Source organism: Narcine bancroftii, chromosome 8 (assembly GCF_036971445.1).
Source record: "Narcine bancroftii isolate sNarBan1 chromosome 8, sNarBan1.hap1, whole genome shotgun sequence".
Classification (NCBI taxonomy): domain Eukaryota; kingdom Metazoa; phylum Chordata; class Chondrichthyes; order Torpediniformes; family Narcinidae; genus Narcine; species Narcine bancroftii.
This window is the reverse complement of record NC_091476.1, coordinates 9,306,467-9,320,018: the sequence shown is the minus strand read 5'-3', so window position 1 is coordinate 9,320,018 and position 13,552 is coordinate 9,306,467. Positions and strand designations below refer to the sequence as shown.

The 13,552-nt window shown below is 38.8% G+C and overlaps 1 protein-coding gene across 10 annotated transcripts in view; it reads right to left on the bottom strand.

The window, feature by feature from the left end:
• The window catches only part of LOC138740343 (serine/threonine-protein kinase PAK 3), a 201,864-nt gene that overhangs the window by 97,545 nt on the left and 90,767 nt on the right, over positions 1-13,552 (bottom strand). Inside the window, exon 1 of one of the 10 annotated variants that reach the window (XM_069892856.1) lies at positions 4,932-5,002. The exons of the other annotated variants lie outside the window; for them this stretch is intronic. The gene's annotated coding sequence lies outside the window, so the exon portion shown is untranslated. Of the gene's footprint in view, positions 1-4,931; positions 5,003-13,552 lie in introns of those variants that run through there. 10 annotated transcript variants of the gene reach the window in all.

The window sequence follows — 13,552 nt, the reverse complement described above, 5'->3', positions numbered from 1 at the left end:
ATTTCTCTGGTAGGTTGAATCTCTGTAATACTTTGAATAAATAATTCCATTCTACCCTGTCAAAGGCTTTCTCTGTGTCTAAAGCAACAGCCACTGTTGGCGTCTTATTTCCTTGTAATTAATGAATTAATTAAGAAATTACTTCATGGATTAAGTTAATGAACTTACAGACATTGTCTGTTGTTCGTCTTCTCTTAATAAATCCAGTTTGATCTAGTTTTACTATTTTTGGCACAGTCGGCCAATCTGTTTGCTAATAGTTTTGCTATTATCTTATAATCTGAGTTAAGGAGAGATATTGGTCTATACGATGCTCGCGTTAGTGGATCTTTCCCCGTCTTTGGTATTACTGAAATTATTGCTGTTTTACATGAATCTGGCATGTTTTGTGTTTCTTCTATCTGGTTCATTACTTCCAGGAGAGGAGGAATTAGTAACTCTTTAAATGTTTTATAGAATTCTATTGGGAGTCCGTCCCCCCCAGGCGTTTTATTGGTTTTATCAATTTGTTTTGCTCCTCTTCTTGCAATTTCGGTAGTTCAATTTTAGCTAGAAGCTAAAATTGCTTGTAGAATTCCTTGAAGTTTTCATTGATCTCTGTTGGGTTATATGTAATTTGTTTGTCTTTTTTCCTTGATGCCAATACCATTCTTTTAGCTTGTTCTGTTTTAAGCTGCCAAGGCAGTATTTTGTGCGTTTTTTCTCCTAGCTCGTAATATTTCTGCTTTATTTTCATTATGTTCTTCTTCACCTTATACATTTGTAGTGTTTTGTATTTTTTTTTGTCCACCAATTCTCTTCTTTTTGTCGCATCTTCCCTTGTTGCTAGTTCTTTTTCTGTAATTACCATTTCCCTTTCCAGCTGTTCTATTTCCCAGTTGTAGTCCTTTTTCATCTTAGTTACATAACATATTATCTGCCCTCTGATGAAGGCTTTCATTGCATCCCATAATATAAATTTGTCTTTCACTGATTCCGTATTTATTTCAAAGTACATTTTAATTTGGCGCTCAATAAATTCTCTAAAATCCTGTCTTTTAAGTAGCATGGAGTTTAATCTCCATCTATATGTTCTTGGTGGGATGTCCTCCAGTTCTATTGCTAATAACAACAGGGGTGAGTGATCAGATAACAATCTAGCTTTATATTCCGTTATGCTAACTCTCCCTTGGATATGGGCTGACAACAGGAACAGGTCAATCCTTGAGTATGTTTTATGTCTACCCGAATAATATGAGTACTCCTTCTCCTTTGGGTGAGTTAAAAGTTCTTCTTGAATGAATTATAAATTTCTATTTTTTAATAAAATAAAAAAGGAATGCAATTGTCTTTACTTCTATAAGAATTTTTAATCAAAGTTTTATTATTTGGTGGTATGCAAACATTGTATCGTGAGTTATACCATATTTGCACTTCATTTGTTCAAAAGATAATAATTTATTTCCCGAAAAACAATTTTCTATTCTTTTGATCCCTTTTCACTCCCATTCTCTAAAGGAAAGGTTATCTATTGTGAAAGGGATTAGTTGATTTTGTGTCAATATTAATTTTGGTAGTTGATAATTTATTTTATTCCTTTCTACGTGAATCTTCTTCCAAGTGTTGAGCAGATGGTGCAATACTGGTGAATTCCTATGTTGCACCAATTTTTCATCCCACTTATAGCACTTTCCAGTGCTCTAAGTCATCTTGTAATTTTTTCATTAATGGTTGATAATTTAGTTTGTGTAGATGGCCGAGGTTATTATTTAGTTGTATACCTAGGTATCGGATTGCTTGTGTTTGCCATCTAAATGGTGATTCTTTCTTAAACTTTGTGAAATCCGCATTATTCATTGGAATTGCTTCACTTTTATTTGCGTTGATCTTGTACTTGAAGGACAAATTGGGAAACAGTGTGAAGTTACCAGAAGGAAGCAATTTTGAATATGTGATTACTGACAAAATGATAATTAAAAAAATTTATAACAAACATGTACACCAAACTGCAAGAAAAGGAGAACGAGGAAACAAACTGTAAACCTAAACAAAAATGGGAACAAGATCTAAACATAAAGATAAAGAATGAAACATGGGAAAAGCTATGCTCCGGAACTATGAGAAATACAATAAACACGAGGTTACACATGATACAATATAATTGGTTACACAGGCTATACACCACACCCCAAAAGTTAAATAAATGGGACCCAACAGTATCAGATAGATGTTTTCGCTGTAAGAAGGAAACGGGAACAACGGTACATGCAATTTGGGCATGTGAGAAAGTGAAAAAAATTTGGGAAGATCTAAACCAGATATTAAATAAAATCACAAAAAGCAATATACCAAAAAAACCCAGAGATCTTCCTTCTAAGTAATGTAAGAAATAAAGAATTTGGACTTGATTTGGATGGAGCACAAAAAAGATTTATTATGATAGCCCTAGCTGTATTGTCAACCTGGAAATTAGAAGACAACTTGAGAATACAATAATGGTACATCGAAATAAATAAATGTATTCCATTGGAAAAAATAACATATAATTTAAGAAATAACATCACAATATTCGAACAAATATGGGAACTATACATGAAACACAATAGAGAAATCCTACCGCGGACCTCCACCACCTAAAATGACAGAAGGAGAAGACAACGAAATGAACTGACCCAGTATATAAAAGTAGAAGACACAAATTTCTTGTTTATTTTTATTAAGTGACGACATTGTTTAAACGGGTTTAATGTATCATATAGATTGAACTTTGAATAAATGGGGAGGGGGGAGAGGGGAAAAGGGGAGAAAATGACACTGTATATATTCAAGAGAAAAATGTCTGTATGTATTTTGGTCAGTATGGTTCATAGTGTGAAACATTTTTTTTTAATTTAAAAAGTTTTATTATTCATGATTCAGCAAAACCATTATCTATTATATTATCTGATTTAAAAAAAGAAAAGAAAGGAAACCTAAACCAACTTAAAAAAAAAAGGACCTCTCCCCCCACCATAGCTCAAACCTCCAAGGTTAGGAAATGATATGTGGAAATCAAGTGACATCAACCTAGAACTCAACAGCACCAAAGCATTTTGACTACCCTAACTCTTTACATTATGGTAATAATTCATAATTGGGCCCCACATCTTCTGAAAGTTTTGAATCTTTAATAGCATATCTACTTTTTTCTAAACTTAGAAAAGACAATTATATCATTAGCCATTGTGTAGGTGGAGAATTGTCTTTCCATTTAATCTGAATCGCACGTCTGGCGATCAAAGAAATAAAAGATAAAATTTGACTTTGAGTTGGGGTCAATAAGACTTCATCTTCTTGAAATAGTCTGAATAGAGCAATTAAAGGGCAAAATTTTAATTTGATCTTTCCAAATTTTTTCTAAACTAAAGCAAGTCCAGAACATGTGGATCAAAGAAGAATCAAAAATTTTGCATTTATCACATAGAGGATTTATATCAGAATAAAAAAAAGATAGTTTAACTTTGGGCATATGTACTCTATGGACCACTTTAAATTGCAACATACATGCACAAAAGGAGGTCATATTAATCAAATTGCATATAGAGTACCAAACAATATCCAAAAATGATCAATTCAAATCCTGTTCCCAGTCGTTCTTGATCTTAACTGGTGAGGCTACTCTTAAATCCAGCAAGTTATTATAAATAATATATATGGGAAAGCTGTAAATCAAGAAGGTTTGCCTTGGAAATGTGCAGAAAATCGAAGATCTTTGATTGAACAAAATGTCCAATTTGCAAATATCTTTTTTTTAAAAATGAGTGTTTGGTGTTGTATTTCACCACCAATTGTCAACGTTCTAACCTCTTGTTCATCTACCCAAGTTTCTCCTACATGCCCAGCTCTAATTTTTGATAAGTCTACTGTGAAGCACCTTGGTATTTTTTTCTAAATTAAGAAGGAAAAGTCATTTGACCTTCCAATGTTGGAGATGCTGTCCTTCAGATAAGAGTCAAATTGCTTTCAAGAGGCCAAAATTCTGAAAAAGAAAGTGAGGGAGATATCCAGGGTGTTCTGGCCTTAATCAACATACCTGGCTATTGTCTCAATAACAAATGAACGGGATAAATAGAAAACCCTTTTATTCTTTAAAATGAATTAATATTTTCTTTAAATAAAGCTTTTAGCTCCCAGCAGTGCCACTGTCTTTGCAGACCAAGGTCTCCTTCCTGAATCAATTATTTAAAACTATTAACTTTTTCAAACAAGATTTCTGTCAGATGTAAACTGCTGTGCCTTTTGGTGGAGCTAATAAAATCCCTAAAGGAAGTTCTAGTGATAAACTGGAAAATCTATCCAACATTCCTTTGGTAGGAATGTTTGCCCTGCACCTCGTAACCAATGGAACATGTGGTGTGAGTGTCGAAGGGCTCTCTCTGACATTCTGTTAACTTTCCCCAAGTGGAATTCTCAGTTTGCAAGCCTCAGGTCTTTGGAACTTTAAAACTTAACTGTTTTTAGTTTTGCTGTTCATCCAAGAAAATGTTGCACTTATTGTTCTTCACTGCATCACGACCACAAAGTGTCTCTGAATCTTTTGACAGTCTTTTGTAGACAGCAAGTACATTGATTTGAAAACTCAAATCTATGCATATCAGGGATATCAGAATTTATACTCTGAAGACACGGAGCTACAAAAGCTAAAAGAATATCCAATATCTAATCGTTGCTCAACCAGAAAAGGTAAAATGGGAGCAGTCGATCCTTATTGTTAGTCACAAAATACCAGGGTATTCATAATTACACATGGAATAAAGGCTCAGCATTTCATTACTAAAATCTAGTTTATGTGACAGAGCAAAGAAATATTACAGCTCCTGTCCAGGGACTTTAAACAAGGATATTGAAGATAGGCAAAAGAAAACATTCGCATCCAACACTTTGCAACAAATCCTAAAGGAATCAAACCTTACTCGAGTTTCATGATGTTCATATTTCGTCTAACACATCCCTGTCTGATTACTTCAGCAGGTTATACTCACATCTGTGAAAATAAGAAAGCTTGATAATCACCTCATAAACCAACTACAAGGGAACACCTCAGACAACTGTTTCATATCCCCAATTATAGTGTCTTATGCAGACGTCGAGTTCCATTAGCAGCACTTTGTCCAAACCAAAACTCATTCCGCTGCATGGACTTGACTCCAAATAGTCAAAAGCAGGGCACTGCAGCAGAGATCATTTTAAACCTCATTTGAGGTCCACTCGTAAGCACTTCCCAGCCATGCTTGGTGAATAATCATGGGTTGATCTTTGGGTGGGAGTGTTATCTCAGAGATACTGAAACCAAAATTGCAACTCTCCTCCATTATTGAGAATTCAGAGACCAAAGGCCTAAAATAGGACTTGATCCTAAGTCACTGAATCAGCTTCAACTTCTCTCCAAAGTGACAATGTTGGTCCTAGACAACAAACAAACAGTGTTCTCAACAAGGAACATTCATCGCTCTCAAGGGCAGTACATAATCTGGTTTCATTTGAGGTGAATTTGCCCCTGAAACAAGCACCTACTGAGGAAGTCAGTTCAGCTCCATTTCTGATTTGTTTCAGATATCCTCATTTGTCCAATTTAAAAAAAAATTACAGATAACTGAGGATTTTGGATAATCCTAATTCCCTCAGGTTTCCCTCCCCCCCCCCCCCCCCCATGCCCCCACCCCAACTCCTGATGATCCAGAGAAAACAATCCAAATTTACCTCTCCTTACAGACAAATCCACCCAATTCAGGCAATATCCCAGCGAAACTCTTCTGTAGTTAAATAAGAAAGCTTGCAGGTACTGGGGTGGAATGAAATGTACAAACATGCTGGAGAATCTCAGTAGGTCACACAGCTTCCATAGGAAATAAATGGGTAATTAACGTTTCGGGCCTGAACCCTTCGTCAGACACAAACAAAAACAGGGAGGCTATTGCACTTGAGCTTTTCATTCAGATGCCTGAGTTTTTTCTCTACAACTGGCGAAGGGCCCAGGCCCGAAATATTGGTAACCCTTTATTTCCTGGGGATGTGGCATGATCTTCTGAGTTTCTCCAGCATGCTTTGTATTGGGACTCTTCTGTACCTTCTCCAAAGCCTCTGGTTTTTGCTGTGAAGTGGCCAGTGAGCAGAAGCAGATAGAACAAGGAGGTGATCTCATGTAGTTGGGTCAGTGCAGGGAACTGCAGCTTTGAGAGAAAGCAAGCCTTTGCAGTTTCAATAAGAAGCTGATTTATGAAGCTAGGAGGTGGTTAACTAATGCACTAGCCTTCCCAAGATCATGTTCTATGGAGAGCTCTCCACTGGCCACCGAGACAGAGGTGCACCAAAGAAGAAGTACAAGGACTGCTTAAAGAAATCTCTTGGTGCCTGCCACATTGACCACCGCCAGTGGGCTGATCTCGCCTCCAACTGTGCATATTGGCGCCTCACAGTTCGGCGGGCAGCAACCTCCTTTGAAGAAGACCGCAGAGCCCACCTCACTGACAAAAGACAAAGGAGGAAAAACCCAACACCCAACCCCAACCAACCAATTTTCCCTTACAACCACTGCAACCGTGCCTGCCTATCCCGCATTGGACTTGTCAGTCACCAACGAGCCTGCAGCAGACGTGAACATACCCCTTCATAAATCTTCATCTGCGAAGCCAAGCGAAAGAGCACAAAACACTGGAAACACTCAGCAGGTTAGGAAAGAGTAAACGTTTCTGCTCTCTGAGCTGTTTTCAGCATTTTCTGCTTGATCCACATTTCCAACAGCTGCAGGTCTTTTGCTTTTCAAAAATACTCATGAAAATATAACGTTTTTGTGCTTTTCAGCTATTCTCGCCTTGGAAGAACATCAGAGACTGTACAGCAGAACTTTACAACAGCATGAATAACTTAATCCACCTCTTCCTTCTTCAGACCGGCATCCTTGGCAACTTGAAGGAAAACAAATCCCCCATTCAATTATGGATGAAGCTTCTTTACAGGGTTATTGTAACCCAATTTTGAAACTTAATCCATCTACTACTTGCCTGGACAATTGGCACAATGACATTCAATCTATACCTGAAGGAGTAGGTTTGTTTAGCAGTCAACACTTAACCTGGATTTTGTTCAAAAAGAAAGACGCAACTATTCTTGTCAATGAAAATGACAATGTCTTCATGGCTGTCAAGTGTGTAGTTTTGCTTTACTGAAGTGAATCTCAATTTTAGGAGATCTCTGATGGACTTGTTTTTAGTTAAAGCATGGACTTTGAATTATTTCAAGCTTACAGTATGTTCAGTCCGGTAGGTTTGCATGTCACCCGTACATCTTTGGAATCCAGGCAGATTGCAAACCAAGGAACTTTATTCACATGACAAAATATTTAACACCTGGATGTTCAACCTCCTGAGATGCCAAGTGCAGAAAATAAGCTACCTTCTTCTATAAATCTTAATGACTGGTTGATGAGGTTTACCACGGATTGAGATGCACTGCCACTTGGAGTCATCTTGCATCTTCCATTCAGGGGGCAGTACCCACATTGCCCATGGCCTGTGCAGATTCTGTTCAGAGCTGTCCACTGTTTTCGGCAAAGTCAAAGCCTTGAAGCTACACTGTCAGATCAATGATGAGCTATTTGTTCTCTGCATTGGAAACATCTCATAGTTCCTTTCATCTGCAGCAATGGAAGACTAGATTGATGGGATAAATATTTATTGTATCTGCCAGCCATAATAATTTAGAATAACCATTCTCAATGGAGGTGCTACTGCTCCCCTCAGGGGAGGGGAGTCACAGCACATTTAAGTAAAAGCTTGGTTTCATTTCATCTCACGTAGCATAAATAATTTTCCGCTTGTGTTTTTAAACAATGTAGTCTGTAGGATAGAAGTACAGAAGAAACTAAAACTTGACAGCTTCACAAGGAAGGGGGCCCATAAACATTGAGCAGTCCTTGGTGGGCTGGGGGGGGGGGGAAGAGAGGGAGAAGAACATAGGTTGAGAATAGCTGATTTAGAACTCTCCTCATGTTGACAGAAATATTTTATCGCCTCCATGAAATAAGTTTTGCTTCCAAATGTTCACATCGACTTCTGTATACAATTAGACCATCAAACGTTGTTCATTTGAGTGCTGAAGAGGGCAAGTGAGAGCGCATTTAGCGGAGGTATTTTTTGAGGATGATTGTCGGAAAACAAGTGTCGAACTTCACGTGAATTAGGTCTGGAAATCCAACACTTTCTTGATTAACTCAAGTTCAGGATTGATGATGGTTTCCCTGCTTTGTTTTTTCCAATATCACAAGTGCCAAAATATTCCCTCAAGTGGCCTCTGCCATTTAATAAAATGCTGATCCTTTACCTCAGTCATCTTCATTCTTCCAAGAACCAGTAGAGTACTCTTTCCTCATTAAAAGCTCCAACCATCAAAATCGGGTATTCTTTCTTTAAAGAATGCAGTCAAGTAATTTGATAGTAAATCTAGCAGGAATGATCTGTCCAGCAGCTATTCCTACCCTGCCATTCAACTTTATGACATCTTGACAGCATCTTGTGTGAAGCATGCTCTAAACAGACCTTGTATCTTAAGACCACAATTTGGCCACCTTGGGGGCTCTTCAGCTCCTAATGCTGCTGGGAAAATTCCAAATCGCCACCCACCCAAACCCACACTTCCAGCAATGCAGCACTCCCTAATTCCTGTGTTGGCGTTCCAGGCCGGATTACACAGCTGACGCTGCAGTGCTTGAAACTACAACATTCTAATTGAAAGGAAGATAAATATTATCTTCTCAACAGTCACTGATGGACTCAGCATGCAGGCTTAGTATTAATCTTAGACTTTTATTGTCAAGAACAAGTCAGTTTGCTCATAATACTATGGATTTTTAATCAAGGATTCATTACATTTCAATTTAGACATACAGCATGGTAACAGACCCAATGCAGCCCAATTACACTCAATTCACCTACAATCCCCGTACCATTTTTGGAAGGTGGGAGGAAACCGGAGCACCAAAGGAAGCCATGCAGACACGGGGAGAACATGCAAACTCCTTACAGACAGCGTCAGATTTGCTCCCAGGTCACTCACTCTGCAACAGAGCTGAGCCCAGGTAGCCCCAAATATTTGTCCTCTTTTTGGACAACAGCTATAAAATAATTTTCTTTTTTCTTTGGTCACTGCATTTTCAGTCCATGGTGGACCTTGTAAATGATTAACTCGCTGTATTAACTCTTGATACTTTAAAGCTCCAAGAGTGGTTCAGGAAACCCTCAGGGCAACTACAAGGAAGCTATTGAACGGGGGTGGGGGGTGGGTTTGAATCCAAAATGTTTCTATTTTCAAAATGAACAAATACCAGTAGTTGGAAATAAAAACATTAGGACATGGGTATCAAATCCATCAGGTGTCAGCAACATGTTTCTGTTCCACTGAGACAAAGACAGGGTAGATGGAATGGCCTCCTTTTCTGCTGTAAATGGAGACATTTCTGCAGCTTTCAAACTTATTCAGAATGTGTAGATGGGTTACTTAGAACTTGCAATACAAGGTGAAGAAATTGGTTACAAAACTGGGAATATTACTTCTGGTTCCCCAAATTCCATGATATGTTCTTGGAGGCTGACAAATTAAAACTCCAAGAACTCTCAAATTTCCCAACATTGTTTCTCCCCGAAAATGGAAGCATTCCTGAACTGATTGTCTGGAGAAAACAATCAGCCACCTCAATGCCAGTCTTCAGCTATTCCAGTCTATGAACAAATATACGCTACTCCCATTGTGTACCATCGTTAATCCAATTACTTTTCATTGAACCTCTTCCAGTAGCAATTAGTGGCTTATGCAAAAATGATGCTAATGAACCATCCAAAGGCAGTGCAGTGTTGCGTGTTCACCAAACTTTTCTGGAGGCCATTAATGTTCCTAACAGCAACTGAAATGTTGCTATACTTATGATCAGGAAGGAAAACCCCATCAACTTTACAATCAACAAGCTGCCTTGCTCAACCATATCAAGTCAGAGTTATACGTGAGGTAACCTTTGTTTTTGCCAACTGATATAGGCACTGCACAACCGTTGCGAGTTCAATGACTTATCAGGTTAACAGATGCATTATTTTCATTTGAACAGATGTACAACACTGGAATACAAGCTATTTCCCCAAACAACTCCACAATTGTAATGTACCATCCCATCCACATACTCATTATGCATGCCTACTCAAACCTCAACGCTCAGTTCCTGTCATTCAGCACTTCCTGGTCAGCTGAAAATGACAGCAATCACCCTCGTAAAGAGTGGCAAAGCAACACTGGAGTTTTCTTGTGCAGACTGGTTTGGGCAGGAAGGAGTTAATGACCAGAACGCCAATGAAAGTGGGAGCATTGTCCACAAGGCCCTGCTTTTTGACCAGAATGACGTTATTTTTAAAACAACACAGAAAATAACCAGTCAACTAATACTGAGAGCTTGGTAGGACTCGAGCACCACACAACTTTGAATGGATTCTTTGTTTATTCAAATGGGAAAGAGGAGTAGGCCATATGCCAGAGGTAGTACATAAAGCCCAGAGTATTCTTTTACAAACCAACAGAAGCATCCAATTTCACAGCTCTTCTCATCAAACACTAGATTAATGCTCACTCCAGAGGATGGAGAAATAAATACAGAAAGCAACACAAACACTGCTAGAAAACTGGACATTGTATTAATGTGTGAATGAACAATCAAAACACAGCTAAATGAAGTCCAAATTTCAATAGTGACTTGAAGCAAAATGACTACAGTTTAAAATATGGAAAAAAATTTGCCTAATGTTTCTGTAATACGGTAAAACCCCTGGTATCTGGAATTCAAGCAACTGGCAAACAAAAATGAAAATAAAGTTTTAAAATTAAAGTAAGAATAACAGGTAAAAAATATGAAAGTTTAAAATTGTAAAAGTTCTCTGAAGTAACACGTAAACCATTGGTGAAGAACGGAGCAAATATTCAGCCAGAGGAGGGAGGGCCTTGGTTGTGCTTTCCTCGTAGCAGCTGTTTGAATAAAGTTGTGTGAAACAGCAATGGCGTCGCCCAGGGTGAAGAGCCGGTTGATGCTGCTCGCTGTTGGGGTGACTCTTTTAACGTGTCTCCTTATCTCTGTTTAGTAGAGTTGCCCCAGTCAGAGGCTTCATCTCGGGAGAGGGGGTGGTTAATTATCTGTTCATCTTTCAGGTGGCTCTGTGGAGGGGAGGAATCTGGAAATGTTGTGATGGTCAAATGTTTTCAAAGAATGTGACTGAAAATAAAAATGCTTTAAGGTTTATATATTCATGCAAGTGAAGTTTGTTCAGTGCAAGTACAGTATTTTTGTCTTTTTTTTTTAAAAACTGTTCATTCTTAATATAAATGTATTAGTTAGGAATTATAAGAGCAAATCTCAAACAACCGGAAAATACACTTATTCGGCATCTACCAATCCCCATAGGTGCCGGATAGCAGGGGTTTTACTGTACTTAACTACTGTCGAACAAACAAAAATCTATCAGCTTTCAATTCCTCAGTCCATTTCACTGCAGACAGGATAAATTTTGCAAAATACATCCAACAGGATCTACAGACTTGCTCCGAGGGACAAAACTGAAATATTTTATGATCTAATAGAAATAGAACAAGGATACATCACTAACATTCCAGGCCAGGTCACTCATCTAAATGCTACCGGTACCATGTAACCCAGTAGTATTTGATGCACGGTCAAATAAAACGGCTCCCCCACCAGGCTGGACACCATGCAGAATGAAAAACAAGACCTATCAAAGAGTGGACGAACCCTCTCGCAGGGTCAATAGCCACCTTGCAAATACATGCCATGAAGTGCGTAAAAGACATCCCTTGCACTGAGGCTTTGTCTGGCCTTTCACTGTAACAGAACCTCCCCCATCCGTCTTGGACCTCATCATGTAACTGGATCCAGAGGGGATCCCTACTCACCTAAATCCATTCACGCACACGCTGTTCCTTTCTGTGGAGTGGGGTATCCTCATATCAAAACCCACAAACTGACCAATGGATCATTATCCGATGGGATGGATAGACAGAAGAAGACATCACTAAAATGATACACAGTTAAGATCAGAATCCAATAGAATTTGTGGAATTGGAGAGATGATCAGTCACTTCGGGTGATACAAACAAATTTATAATCAAAATGCTTTGTAATATTTTGGGCTTAACCCCAGATCTTATTATGACCTTTTAAAAGCAGTTACAATTGAAGTGTTGCTCATAGTCCTTGTTTTTTTCCTGTGCTTCCACACAGATGTCTGCAAGCCAAAAGCCCATCAGATGGGTGGAGAACTTGCAGGTCACAGATTAATGCTTGACATTTTGCATAACTATCAGTGTACTTACCATAGATCAAGGATGAGAAGCAGCTCAGCCTCCGATACATAAACATTGCTATTCAGCAGGGACCTCCACTAGCAGACAGATCTGCCTTCAAGAGCAGGTGTCTCCTCATCCCAGCATGTGAAGCCTAAACAGCCTGTTGCTGCTAGGAACTGCCAGTTCCCCGAAAAAAAAACAGGCTGGTTGGAAAACTAAGGCTCTCCTTAGGTTCGCTGCCTTATGCTCATGCTTGAGTTCAAGTTTCAAATCCAGTGGTGATTTCCAGCATTTGTAGGAATACCAACAGCACACTGTAATAATGGCCGTCAGCTGAGAATGACTGTAACCGGCCTAAACAATACAGTGGCAGAGCAATACAGCAGTCGTCTTGTGTCTGCAGCTTTAGTCAGGAAGGAGTTAATGGATGACCATGAAAGCATCAGAAAATTGTAAGCACCACTGTTTCCAAGCTATTGCTTTACGCCAATATGATGTTAATTTAAAGCATCACAGAAACTATCCAGTCAACCAGGACTTCCGAATACGAGAGCGTTGTCGGCTCCTCAAGTGACATCTCATCTCTAAAAGGTTACACTGGAAACAGCCTTCGAGATGTGCAAGAACTAGCAGGTTGACTATGGCACAGAAATTAAGATTGGCGTAGATTAACAATCAATGGCGATGAAGAGATGGTTGGCAACTTAGGATTCAGTAAATTGTAGCAGGGATACGAATGGTGGACAACTAAAATGCTCTGTAACAGTTTGGGCTGAAGTCCAGATCTTATTTGAAAGGTAAATACAGAATTACAAAGTACAGTTGCAGCATGGAAGGAGTCCACTCTGCCTGTCAAGTCCACACTACACAAAAGCAAACAGCAGCTCCCTCTTTTCAGGCACATCATTCTGGAATGTTGCAATTGAATCTCCCTTCACTATTATTCCCGGGCATACACTCCAAACCCTAACAAAACACTCTGAATATTATTTCCTCAAGTTGCTTTTGGTTCACTTGCATTCAATATTCTTGATTCCCCACTATTTGACCCATCCTCTAGTCCAAAGGGGATAATTTCTCCTCATCTACTCTGACTATACCCTTAAGGAATTTATCCATCGGTCTCTGGTCTCCTTGCAATGGTGAACATCTTCAGTTTAACAGCATAACTAGTCTTTCACCCTGGAAACATTTTGCAAAATTC